We start from the raw sequence: 14,185 nt of genomic DNA on the forward strand, positions 1-14,185 counted from the left end.
GCACATCCGTGACCGTGGCAGTGTCTTCTAGGTGGTTTCCTGCAAGCCAAGCAGTGACCCATTGTAGCTGGGCTGCCAGATAATAAAGTTCGAGGTTCGGTACCGCTAGGCCGCCCTCGTCGACTGGCGCATACAGTTTTCGGAGGGCCACTCTGGGTCGGCCCGTGTTCCATATCAGGTCTCTGATCATGGAGGCCAGTTCTCTGAAGGTGTGTGCTGGCACGTACACTGGTATGTTGGCGAAGTAATATAAGAGTCTGGGGAGTACTATCATTTTTGTCAGTGTCACTCTGCTCGGGACAGTGAGTGGTAGGGATTTCCAAAAGGCGATCTGGGATCTGATGGACGTGATGGCGCGTGTCAGGTTGCCGTCTAGTATGTCTTGTGGCGTCCTGTAGATGTACACTCCTAGGTATTTGAACGTGGTGTGGTGCCACGGCAGCCGCTCCCCATTAATCGTGATTCCAGGGTCTGGGATGTCAGGGTTGAACGAGTATGCGCCCGACTTGGCCCAGTTTACCTTGAGGCCTGACATGGTCTCGAAGGATTTAAAGATCACCGAAAGGCCTTGCAGTATTTGGGTGAGGTCTTTGACGTACAAAAGGAGGTCGTCTGCATATAGCGAGACCGTGTGTATGCCATCCGCAAGCGGGATCCCCCAGTGTATGCCCTCAGTGCGCAATAGCCCAGCAAGGGGCTCAATCGCTAGTGAAAAAAGTAATGGGGATAGCGGGCAGCCCTGTCTGGTGCCGCGTTGAACTCTAACGGCGTCAGATAGTAGCCCGCCCGTGCGGACTCGCACCACCGGGTGTCTATATAGTAATCCCACTAGTTCAATAAAGTCTTCCCCGAGGTCGAATCTGCGCAGCACTGCCAGTAAATAGGGCCATTCGAGCGAATCGAACGCCTTCTCTAGGTCTAGGACGAGGCAGCCCGACCTGGGCCAGTCTTGTGTTGCATACGTTTGTACCCGGAATAACCTATGTATGTTGTGGGAGGTGCATCTGGAGGGCACAAAGCCGTTCTGGTCAGTGTGTATCAAGCCAGGCACCAGGCCTGCCAGTCGCCGGGCGAGAGTCGAAGCTAGTATTTTATAATCAGTGTTTAGTAGTGCTAGGGGTCTATATGAGCCAAGGAGTGTGTCATCTCTACCTGGCTTTAAAAGGGACACTAATGTTGCCTCATTCATTGTCAGGGGTAAAGCCAAGTCTTCTAGCGCCGCTGCATATACCCTTAGGAGCTCTGGAATTAGGATGTCAGAGCATGCTTTATAATATTCCGCTGGTAGGCCATCAGGGCCCGGTGCCTTGCCATTCGAGAGGGCAAAGATGGCCTCATGAAGTTCCTCAGCTATCAACAGTGACCCAAGGTCCACTCGTTGATCATCCGTCAGGGTAGGTAGCACAATATCCTCTAGGTACGCAGTTATGACGGGTGATGTAGTCAGTAGACGGGATTTGTATAGCGCACTGTAATGAGTCACAAAGGCCTCGTGTATCTGCGCCTGTGTGTACACTATCGGGCCTGCCAGCGATTGTACCGCTGTCACTGGTGTTACGCGGTTTTCGCGTTGTATCAGCCACACTAGCAACTTGCCGGGTTTATCGCCGGTGTGATGGGAGCGGGCTGAGTGGGCCCTGTAGTTGACGTTTTTCAGTCTGTCAATCAGTTTGTCATGCTCTGCCCGTGCTTGTAGTAAGTCAGTGTTTGGGTCTGTGGCTGCTGTCTGTTCCAGTCGCAGCAGGTCAGATTCTATGCGCCGGAGATCTGCTTCTAATTGTCGCCGGGAGTGGGCTTGGGTACCTAGACATTGTCCCCTGAGGACCACTTTGAACGCATCCCATTCAATCTGTGGTGTCGATGCCGAGCCTGAGTTGTCTTCAAAATATTGTGCCGTCTGCGCGCTAATGGAGCCCCTAAATGCGGCGTCCAGTAAGAGGTCGGGTTGTAACCTCCAAGTGGGTATAGGTGGTCGAGGTCGGTCCCACATCAGGTCTAGGAGGTGTGGGTTATGGTCGGAGTGTGTGCGTCCCATGTAACAGGTGTCCGTGACATTAGGCAAGAGTTCGCTAGAGACCATGTATCGATCAAGGCATACATGCAGGGCGTGTGCTCCTGAGTAATACGAGTAGACCCTGGAGTGTGGGTTGCGAGTGCGCCACGCATCTTGTAGGCCCCATTGTGTGGACCACGCCTGTAGTGCTTTCGTAGTGGTCTGAGCTTGTGAATTGGGTAATGCAGGATGAGAGCGGTCTAGTGCCAAATCTAGTGAACTATTGTAGTCCCCACCAATTACCCATGGGATACCATGCCAGGGGGCCAGTGTGTGTGACAAGCGGGTGAGAAAGTCTGCCAACCCCGTGTTAGGCGCATATATTGATGTTATTACCAGTGGGTTGCCATCTAATCTACCGTGGATTGCCACGTATCTGCCCTCGGGGTCTATGTGCACGTCCTGTGTGGTCCAGGTGCCATGCTACTAATGTTAGTAACAACACAACTACTAAACATCACATTCCTCCTAGTGTGACAATTCTGATTATTTCAGACCACCAAACCTATAAGAATTGCTTAGGTGGTAAGTAATACTAGTTTTTAATGTATATTGAATTAATAATTACCTGTTGTTGCAGTCATCTCTAAATTAGCCGAACACCGCCACCTTGTGGCAGACTGTCACATGCTCTGGTGTTGACAATTAAGTGCTGGTGCCCAGGGCTGGGAACCACAGGCTCAATTTAAGCACTGCTCATAACCTGGAAGTTCTTTCGCTTCCTTTTTTCTCCTTACTACACTGGATCTAGAACATGGAACATAGAGGAACCAGCAGCTACCTCAGCTACAGAGGCACTGCAACTCCTCTAACCTTCTTCTTAGCTCTGAGCTCCTTCCTAGACTAGATTTTGACCTTCCATGGTCACAGCACGTACTGTTGTTGAACTGAACAAAATAATGGTCACTGGCAGGGGAAACATTTAAACAGTATAAACTGCGGTACATTTATCAAATGAAATGCTAGAAGCGGTTTAATTTGGACAATCAAGGGACTTGGCCTGCTTTTGCAAATAAATTGTTTGTATTTCACTTTTAAATACATGCATTTTTGAAGTTATAATCCATCAACCTCTGCACCAGGGAGCCTCAGATTAACCAGCAAGCCAGGGAGGCCATTGCACCCCTTGCCCACTATTAACTCCTCCACTGGCAGGCCTCGTTGCCTCAAGATCATGTTTATTTTCTGCTGCAGATTTTTAGGAATATGTGTTAAACTTTCAGCTACCTGTTATGTTCGTAAGGTAGTGTTCGAAAAAGGTAGGCCATTGCAACAGCGAAAACTGGTGCAAGACCTTGAGCCAAAAAGCAGAAAGAAGGACTGTGTTGATCTTTATTGAACCCCTGAAAGGACCGAGTACATCTACGCTTTGAGATGTGTAGTCTTGAAAAGACATTCTCATGGTTTGGCTATGACTCCCTTTTGAATTTCTTGCACAATATAGACTTGGCAAGCTAAATTTGGCCTACAATGGGAAAAACAATGTACAGTGAGTCAGAGAATACCGCTAAATCTTGGACGCAAATGAACCGAAATAAACATTGCCACGAATCTAATTATTAACCTACATTTTACAAGGGCCTTTGATAATTCTTACAGACCTGTCTTGTATGAGAGTGGGGGATACTACTTCTAATATAAGCATCTATGATATAATAAGTAATAGAATCCAATTTTCTTATCCATTAGTCTGACTCAGGGACATCCATCCAGAACATTTAATGAGCGGCTGTCCTGTGGCAAGACAGGCGCCTGGTTTTCTTTTGGAATGGTCGGAATGAAAGTTTTGCAACATTGAATTAAATGTAAGAAAAATGATTATTTGAAATAGGAGGAAAATATGCCTGGAAATAGTTAGTTTAAATATGAGGTGTCCTTCCTGGTTCAGTTCACTAAATGGAAATTCAATGTCTGTTTTAGAATACCAAGAGAAATTTGAGATGATATTTTTTCTCACCAAAGTGTCTTTTACTGGTGAATAAAGACGGACTGTTCATTGTCTCCTGTTGATGTTTGTACCCTTAGTTTGCTTAACAACTTCTGTATCAAAAGATGTGCAAGGAAACCTATTTATTGTTTAACATGCTGTTTTAAGAAGTACCTTTCTGAAATATTTTGTCACGAGGTGCCTTTTACGGTAGGGGATGGACAATTTACCACAATGCAGGTAGGAAAGTCACAAGAGTGTAAGTTAAAAAAAACGTAAAAAAGGGAAACAGCGAGGGGGGCACAGACCAGTAAATAAGTAATGGAAGATTCCCTGTCTACATGTTAAATGCAAAAATAGAGTGGAGAGGGTAGAGAAGGGGAAAATTGCCCCCACTAATTAGTTTATTTAAAGAAGAGAAGTGGACTAAGGGTTTTCCCACACAGAGCAGGGAGCACGAAAATGTGTTTGAAATAGAATAACAAGCAGAAGCAGCACATGAATAAAATAAGCATAATGACTTAAGAATTGATTTGTCGTTGACAGAAAATGTAGTAGAATGAAGTAAATGGTCATGCAAGTAGGCGTCAGGATGGGGCATGTTTCTTGAGCCGGCAGGCGGTTCGTCCATTGGGGACGTTGGGGCGTTGCCCCACTAGCCATGGACGACCGTCACATCCCTGTCTGACACTGACTGCGCATACCAATTATAATTTATTACGAGCGCAGACAGTTTCGGAGTGAGTCACTAACTGTATCACCTCATTTGCCGATCGCGGAAGGGTGGGGGGCGGGCCTGTGTGGCAGTGAGTGGCAGGCGGCTGGCAGATAGCAGGCATGGCAGGGAGGGCAGCAGCAGTGTGTGCGCATTTAGGACAAGTCATTTTTTTGACTTGCCCACGCATGCGCACACACGCAGTAGCCCCTTCCCTCCTCCTCCTCTAGCACGAACACAGGCAGAGACCCGGGGGAGCCGGGTCTCATTATGGGCAGTATTAGCCCTGCTCTTTAACCAATCCTGGCGCAGTGGCGATGTTATGCTGCGCCAGGATTGGCTGAGTTACCGCCATGCGTGCCCTAGAATTTAAACAAGGCCCACCACGGGCACGTTCCAACTTCCTGCGCTGTGTGTGAGACCCTTCTCCCAAGGGTGGATTATTTATAACCCCCCTTCCGCATCAGAGGAACCTTTGCTGAGAGTGACCATTCTGTGGTGTCTGCAGATACCAGTGTCACAATGCCTGCCTCGCACCGGCCGGTGTTTAATCTGCGATGGGATCTTGGTTTATGTGCCGCAGCCGTTTCCAGGTATTAAAGTTCTGCTCTGTGTTGTGTTCGCTTTAATGTCCTGCAGTGCAGTGCAGATGTGACTAGAACAAATCAGTTTAGCCCCCATTCAGTAAACCTAAACAAGTTTGATCCTGTTTGGGGTTCATCAGTGGGGAGTGACGTCATCTTGTCTTCTCTTGTTGATTTGTAGTGGACAATACACCTGTGGGAGAGCTGGTACAGATACACCACCCGCCCTATTTTTAATTTACAGTGCATTTGAAGGAAGGGCGTCGGTCGACTCCGCGGCTCCCCTGTCCACCCTTTCCCCCTCATCTACCTCTGTGCTAATGTGCAACTGCGCCATTGGAAACCTAATGGCTTAAGCTCACGCCTCCATCTTAGCTAGTGACTGCATGATGAGGGACTGGAAGGAGGTAGTGTCGACCAACCCCCTGCGCTCTAACGGGCTACCTGTAATTGGGCCCGTTTAGCTTCAAAGTCAGTAGTAGAGTCAAAAGCCCCCTTTATTCTTAGCTCGCACCAAAAAAACACATCCACAGCAGAACCTCTATGTAACGAGCTGCAGAAAGAGAGATGACGTGATGATCAACACCTGAGGTTTAGTACGTGTCTGTGCACACACTATAACTGTTTTCAGAGGTTCGAGGTGTGTGAGAGCAGAAAAAGTGATCCTTCTTATGGCTGCGCGCTGTCTGCGTTATTACAAGGGCGTACAGCACTGCGAAGCCCTGTGACGCGGCGAGGAGGCGGCAGGCGCACAGGTCCCGGGCCGCGCATGAACTGTTCGCAATTGGTCCTTGTGTGGTGGGTCAAAGCACTGACTATCACTCCCGGCATAATGTACATTAACTTTATTAAAGATCTCAGTATCTGGCGTGCCGGCTCATGCGCTTCTCGGACTCGGAGGGCAGACAGAGGTTGAAAGGAGTACCAACACCTCATGTTCCAGCGTTTATTCCCGGGGTCTTTGAAAGTTTACATTAACTTGTGGCAAGACGTGTCTCTCGTCTTTTTAATCCGTGCCACACGCAGGGAGATGGCTGGGCGCTACTCTGAGGACAGATGCCGCCAGTCGCTCGCAGTACTGAGCATATAGAGTGACCACAGAAAAAAAAACTCACGCAAAGGAGAACTATTACAGTCTGTGCACATCGCACCTGCAGGCTCATACCGGAGGCTGCTGACAGTGACCGAAGGTGCCAACTTGTGAAGCCTCTGTCTGTCTGCCATATGCGGCACAGTTCTGCATCTCTGCAGCTGCAGCCGTTCGAGATAGGCCGGGCTGCGCTCTTCAGTGCTGACCAGACTGTCTTGCCGCCGTAGAAATCCCTTCAAGCACGAAATTGTGAGTAGTATTATTTATGTTATTGTGCATGTGCAATTATTTTAACTCGAGTTACACCCACATGTTAAAAATATGTATTGCCAGTCTACTTGAATATATATTCTTGGGAGTTGGGAGTAAATCAGTATACTGGGCGCGATTTCACGGTCTTTGCTATTTAACTTTACATTGAATAGTTTTAGATGCAGGTTAGAGGGAACTTAAGGGACCTGTGTGGCACAGTCCACGCTGTGCGATGCGCCACACGGAAAAAGAGTGCAGTGGCACTGGAGTGGGAGGCTGGAGCACTACTGGAAGAGAGATGGCAAACCAAAGGCAACTGCATTAAGGAAAGTAAATGTCAACATTTTAACATTTTAATTATAACTTTAAACCATTATGTTTAGTGATTTAGTTCCTATTTAGAATGCATGTATTAATTGTGCAGTTACATTCCCTAAAAGTGTTGCTTCTGAATTTTTTCATGTATAATACTGCTCTTGTACAGTGCATAATTTGAACGGAGTTGTAACATTTGAGAGCTCTGAGGATGAGGTCACTGCGAGTTTCTCACAGTGCCTGTCAGTGAGCGAAAAAGGTGTTCAGAAATCTTGATGGCCATCCAGTCCTACGCCTCTCTGCACAGCGCACAGGGCAGTGAGCATGTGTTCCAGTTGTATTTGTGGTTATGAGCATATGGGTTAGATGGGGGTAAAAAAAAATATTGACATAGCAAAAGTAAATAGAGATGCACTGCTCTCCCGCTACTTATAAAGAATTCCTAACTTTTACGCCCCACTGCTTTCAAATGTCACCAGCCGCCACCAGGTGTGGGCCCCCTACGGCATAAGCTTATGGAGCACTACTAAGGCTCATTTAGGTCATGATCTTCTGGGTGGTGTCATAGGCCACTGCTTTACTCATTTCATAGAGTGCCCCCCCCCCAGATCTTTCAGAGGGACAATATTTACCATCGTGCACCACACTATCACCACTTCATTTGTGGTCCTGAAAAAACGCCAGGGACCCTTTAGGCCAGCCAAGGCGTCAAACATGTCGACCTGATTAGTTACCTGGGCACATTAGGCCTGCATTGGTAACCCCGAACCTAAGGGTCCTTTTACTCTACCAAGGGTGCCTTTTCATTAAAGGTTTCTTAGGTACACCCTTAGGTAGTTTTAATACTCAGTACACGCACAACAGCACTCTTTTTCTAAGGACTCTACCCACACACCCACATGCACCTGACGGCAGTTGTCTAAAAGATCTCTGCCAAAGTGACCCTTCGGGGGACCCGTAGGGCATTGCACCGCCGGCCCGACGAGGAGCAACCGCCCAATGATGATGATGAGGGGCCGCCCTCTTAAGTTAGCGCTAGCACTATTTGTGCGGAGGCACCATCAGCATTGCAAAAGGGGGGCAAACGCACCTGCGGCATTTTCTGTAATACCACAGTGCCCTGGGGGCGCAGAAAATGGGAGCACACCTACCCCCAGATTCATCAATGTCCCGAATTGCGAGTCCTTAATAGCGATTATTAAGGAATCGCTATTAAAGACTGGCAAATCGGGATTCATGTAGAAATCGCAATATTAGTTGCGATTTCTACAGCTTCCTTATTTGTGATTAGCAAATTGCTAATCGCAAATAAGGAATGACTCTCCATTCATTCCTATGGGCCTACAGGCCCATAGGATTGAATGGGGAGTCATTCCTTATTTGCGATTAGCAATTTGCTAATCGCAAATAAGGATGCGATTTCAAGGGTGCCAGGGGTGTCCAAAGGACACCCTGTAGCACCCCTGAAATGAAAATGTAGACTGATGTTGCGCACACACATGTCCAAAGGACATGTGTGTGTGTAATATACAACTTAGAAAAATAGACTAAAGTGCATTTTTCTAAGTTTTCGCTATTTACCACGAAGTCAGACTTCGCGCTAAATAGCGGCCAAAAATTGCGATTTCGCAATTCTAAAATGGGTCATGAATTGCATTTAAGGAATCTCAAATAGAGATTTCGCAATTTGCGATTTTTGCATTTGGGATGATGAATCCCAAATGCAAAAACTGCGCCCGCAAAGGGCCAGATTCTCAGAATCTGGCCCTTTGCGAGCCGATTTTCCCTTGATGAATCTGGCTGCTAGTGCGCAGTACTCATGCACACTCTAATGACAAGAAATCTGGTCTTTTTTGGTTTATTGGAAGATTCGCTTTTGACCGATTATCTTCTTAAATGGGTATGTGTATGTCTGCAGCACATAGCTGGCTCATCAGAACTAACTTGGAAGAGTAAATGACGGATTTGGTGTCACTCATTTTTTTCATTTCCAAACATCACAAAATTGGTGATTATTGATTGGCCGAACAAGCAAAGGCTACAGCCACCCAGCACTTCTAACGTCTGTTTGAATGTCTAATCAGGAGCCGCCTTGTCAACAGAGAATGCTAGTGCGATGTCTTGAATGTAGATAGATTTTTGGGATGGAGTGAAATGGGCCCCGTTGATCTTATCTCGTGTTATGTTTTGTTAACAGATGCCAATCTTAGGCTTAAACTGGCAGCCAGCACCGGGCAGCTTTCTCTCTTCCAGTGTGCATCCCGAGCAGTGTTTAGTCTAGCGGTGTCCAATTATGAGAAAGATAAGACCTTAGGTTAGCAACTTAGACCTTCCATCAATGTCACCAGCATGATCAGGCGCGCTTCGGTCTGTCTGGGGATAATAATGAGGTGATTTATAGTAGGAAGCCCCGTTTTACACATATTCACTGCACATTTACATTCCAAGACCTATGCCTGCCACGCAATGAAATACAAGCCCCGCAGGCTTCCCCTTTGAGCTAAATCGGGAAGGACCGCATCTGCACATTGAACACAATGCGCTTGCCATCTTTCCACCAGATGTGCTGCAGTGGGGGCATCCTACGTGTCACTTGTTTATTCTTCACAATATGTTACAGGCATTTGCCGCGCGATCACCTTTCAAGAGTTTACCCTGGGAGCTGCATTGCAATAACGTGCTTTGCTCTCATTATCTAAGAGGCACATATTTTGCAACACTACATTTGCGCAGGGGCACTTCCTGAGCGCTATTTAGTAAGGGAGCCCAAAACAACGAAAATATGTAACGCTCTGAGCTTGCTTCAAACCTGTCTGTATTTTAGCATCACGTGTATATCTGTGTAGTTAATAAATGCCATAATAAAGGCTTGCTTTCTTGGCCACTGACTACTGGAAGATTCAGTCTTTCTCATGTCTTCATCCCCATATTTACTGTATACAGTGGCGGCTGGTGACATTTGAAAGTGGTGTGGCCTAAAAGTTCAGGATGACTGCCCTGAGGCGAGTCAGCACAGAGAGTGAGCCTTAAAGGGAGCTCGAGAAACACGAGGCAGCAGGACAGCATTATACTGATTCCTTCTTTGAAGAGATAGCTGGAGATGTTTGAAAGAATGCTCCAGAGAGCAAAACACGATTTTAAACGGAGCAAATTAGGCACGTTTCCCATAATAAATATATATGGCATTAATTGACAGGCCGTTGAGGACCCTTTCATCTCAAGAGACCAGTGGGTTCAGCGGGTGCACACCAGCCCTAAGGCCCTGCTCTCAGTCACACCTCGAGTGGCTGGGAGTGGGTGGTATGGGAGGGGGGTTTCACCTTATCTTTCATGCTCACAAAAACACACAGTTCCACGGATTGGAGACGGCGAAGCTTTCCAGCTATGTTTGAGGAGCGCTCATAAAACAGGGTGACTGTAAATACAGTAAACCCTAGCAGCCTAGGATGTTATTATCTGAACTCAGTGATGAGGCTAGGGAAAAACATTGGCACACGGAGCTTTACTCAAACACGAGGTGAAATGTCTTCGTGATCTTACAGTAGGTTTATGAAGATTCACATCCCTAAACATTGGGCCTCAATAAACCGTCGTAAAATGGCATTCTCAGTAGAGAGGCATCAGATCGAATGGGCGCGGGATGTGCCGTGCCCTCTCAGTCGTTGGCTGCCAATACCTAATTAGGGGAGGTCACACGTGCATGGCAGCAGGCAGCCACCAGTCCTCGCTCCTCATATAAATAGATATATGCAGGGAAGTCTCCAGCCCTCATGCAGGTCAATCAAGTTCCCTTCACGCACACAGTGATTATGATCCCCCACAAAAGCATTACAATCCATACCAGATATAGCCATGTTCCTACCTTACACCCGGGTACCGCGCCACCTCCTCCTGGACAGTGTATAAAGCTGCAACCGGATCCCGCCCCCCCGCGTTCCCACAGGAAGCTCCGAAGCAGACAGCTGGCAGGCTCCCTCCTTACCATAGTCAATCACAATGCTGCCGCAGCGTTGTGATTGGTGAGGCCGCTGCCCCAGCCGGGCCATTTTCTCTATGTATGCTGCAGCATACATAGAGAACAGAGACAGTGGGCGGTGTTGCTCGAGGGCAGGGGGGAGTGGCTTGCCCACTGTTGTTCATACTGACTGTTTGGGCGGCCTCAGGCTGCCCAAACAGTCAGTATGAACAACAGTGGGCAGGCCACCTCCCCCCTGCCCTCGAGCAACACCACCCACCCCCAACCAGGAACTACTGCTTTCTCGCTGTGCGAGAAGGCAGAAACAAATGGTAGTTATTACTATTTATGTTTCTGCCTTTTCGCACGGCGAGAAAGCAGGGGGACGGCACCCAAATGCCCCTATAGAGGAGCTGCCACTGACTGCAAAGCATATAATACATATACAAAATAGTTATACATGTTTTAGATGGTCCCGAGCTCCGTTGAATGTTCTTTGCTTGCCTGTAATGTGAGTGGCTACTATTTTACATGCACCCACATGTTGGGATGGGTGAATACGATGTCAATGAATGTCACAATATGAGCAGGCCCGACAACTGCAATATCAGTAAATGCAATGTGAACATATGCCGCAGCCTATGCCCACATAACCTCAACATTGCCCGTCAATGCAATGCCAATGTATACTGTAACTTGCGCCTACATCAGCAATATTTATATCAATGTATGTCATAATCCATGCTCGTACAATAATATAATCTTTGCCAATAATAACAATGTCAATATATATTCAAACCAAAGTAAACATACATTTTACAACACCATTGAGAAAAATGTCAATGTGCAAGATGATAACTGTATGCACCATGTTGGTAATGTTGATAATATGATACCAGTGGCAGCCATATTATTTTTAGGAGTTCCAATGAACTCACATCATTACTGTCGGATTCATCCAAGATGACCCCCCCATCAATCCTGAGTCAGAGATATGTGGTCAGGAAGGTCTTGTGACCCATGCCCAAGCTTACTGAGAAACAAGTCACAGAAGGGTTGCCCCATAAATTTCAGGCAAACACGCACACCCAGGGAACACCCTGATGATTCCACAGATAGATAGTTGCACCACAAACAAGTCTGAGATAAGTGGCCCCAATAAAGCTAATTTGTCCAAAGGCTCTCATTCCCCAGAATTACCACAAAGCTAGATACCACATGGAGATAGGTACACTCAAGCAATCAGGACACGACATGCACACCACACATAACGATCGCACGCTCCTCAAACAGCATCTAGACACATATACACTGGCCCACATGAGCTCTTGCTGAGGTCGAGAGCCATCTGTGTCCTTATCAGATGCACACACAATTGATTGATGCTCTTTTGGAAAGTAAAAAACATTTTATTGTACCTCATGAACTGTATAAATTGACGACCCAAAACTTTGTACATTGAGAGATTTTGAGCAGACACTTTTTGTCCAGGCTCTCCAGGTCGCAGCGTTTAATTAAACCAACTTGTTCCTGTTTTGCCAAACGCCTCTTGTCTATTCATTTATTTAAGGTAAATTCATATCCAAGCAACACACATAAATAACAGATCAACATCTGTCTAGCCAAACAGTTTTATATCTTTTCTTGCTACTGTTTTGTCTTCTACATTTGGGATGTTTCTGATTCAGACCAGGAGACGTTCCATTGTTCGTAAGACTAGGAGTTAAAAGAGCGGGCAACCTTGCTTTGTTTCTCTTTCGAATTTTGGAATTTGAATGGAGACGTTTACACAGTGCTTTTAAATATAGAGTTCTTTGGCTTAATGTTTCATGAATGCACAATATTCTTAACTTCCTTCCCAAACTAAAATTTCTGTTAGAAGGGTCACCACAATTAAGGGTCTTTCTGCATCCAGCAACAAGATGGCCATTGAACTGAGACAGTTCTCAGTTTTAGTAAATGCCTGGCAAAGGCATAGTGTATTATCAGATGATAGTTTAATATTTTTAGAAGTCAATGTGTTTCACCTGGAGAATGGCCTGCATCACTGCTACAAGACAGGGATTCTGGTATAGATCATGCAAACTTTATTTATGTTTGGTAGGTCTAAAACTGAACATTAGTGCTGGGTCCTTGGTATAAGTATTACAGTAACCAATAAAAAATAAAACAGTGACTGTATGTGGAAAGTGTTTTCTCTCAAAAATATGTTGTAGAAACCTGTTGGAGGACTGTTCTGCCTCACTTAAATAGAATATATATTCCACAACCTTGGCAAGACTGAATGGTACAAGAACATTGACTTTTCTTTCATTATAAGTAATGGAAATATGCCACCGTCATGCCTCTAGAAACCAACCACTGAATCAGCCACGCTTTCTGTCTACAGACCCAGCTCCCTCCTGCCGTAAACAGCAAAGGACTTAGTGCAACTATTTAACCAACGCCTCACCTACCACTTCAGCATTCACCAGCTGCTCAACAGCATGCCATCTAGATTCAGGCTTAATGACAATATAGAAACAGCACTTATCGCTGCTACAGGTGACATCCACATGATCCTTGACAGAGGAGACATGGCAGCCCTTATTATTATGGACCCCTTTGCTGCATTTGACATGGCCACAAACCCCATCCTCATCAGGTGCCTGAACGTGATTGGAATCCAAGACCCACTCTATGCAGGATCCACTCCTTCTGAGCGAAGCTATCAGCTGGTTACCTCAAGCCTCAGAAGCCCGCAAACTCATCTGTGGAGTGCCTCAAGGTTCATCGCTCAGTCTCACCCTCCTCAGCCCATACTTGATTCCTCTGGCCTAAGTTATCCGCACACGTGATATCAACAGCTGCTCCTATGCTGATGACATGCAACTCGTACTCCTTTTCTCAGACTTGACCCACAATACAAGCAACAAGTTAATCACCTGTATGATCGAAGTCGCTTACTGGATGAGAGCCGACTGTCTCAAGCTCAACACCAACAAGACAGAAATAGTGATTTTCGGCAAGAACACCACAAACGGTACTCCAGCTGGTGGCCAGTCAAACTCATTCCCACATCCACACACAGTACCATCAGCTGCTCAACTTACACGGGCTCCCCCACCAGCTATATGGAACACTTTGGAATAATAATCAACAGCAAACTAGACATGACTGCACAAGTCAGCACTATCACTGCATCCTGCTTCCAGACCCTGAAGAATCCTCCTCCTCTCTTTTTGAATTTTGCAAGAAGCTTAAGACCGGGCATTTCAATTAACCAACTTACCATAGGCAGGGCTAGGTATACCC

The 14,185-nt window shown here is 46.5% G+C and overlaps 1 protein-coding gene across 1 annotated transcript in view; it reads right to left on the minus strand.

Annotated features, from left to right (window-relative positions):
* The window catches only part of ADAMTSL3 (ADAMTS like 3), a 2,298,702-nt gene that overhangs the window by 885,834 nt on the left and 1,398,683 nt on the right, over positions 1–14,185 (minus strand). The window lies entirely within an intron of this gene.

The sequence above is a fragment of the Lissotriton helveticus genome, chromosome 3_2 (genome assembly GCF_964261635.1).
Source record: "Lissotriton helveticus chromosome 3_2, aLisHel1.1, whole genome shotgun sequence".
Lineage (NCBI taxonomy): Eukaryota > Metazoa > Chordata > Amphibia > Caudata > Salamandridae > Lissotriton > Lissotriton helveticus.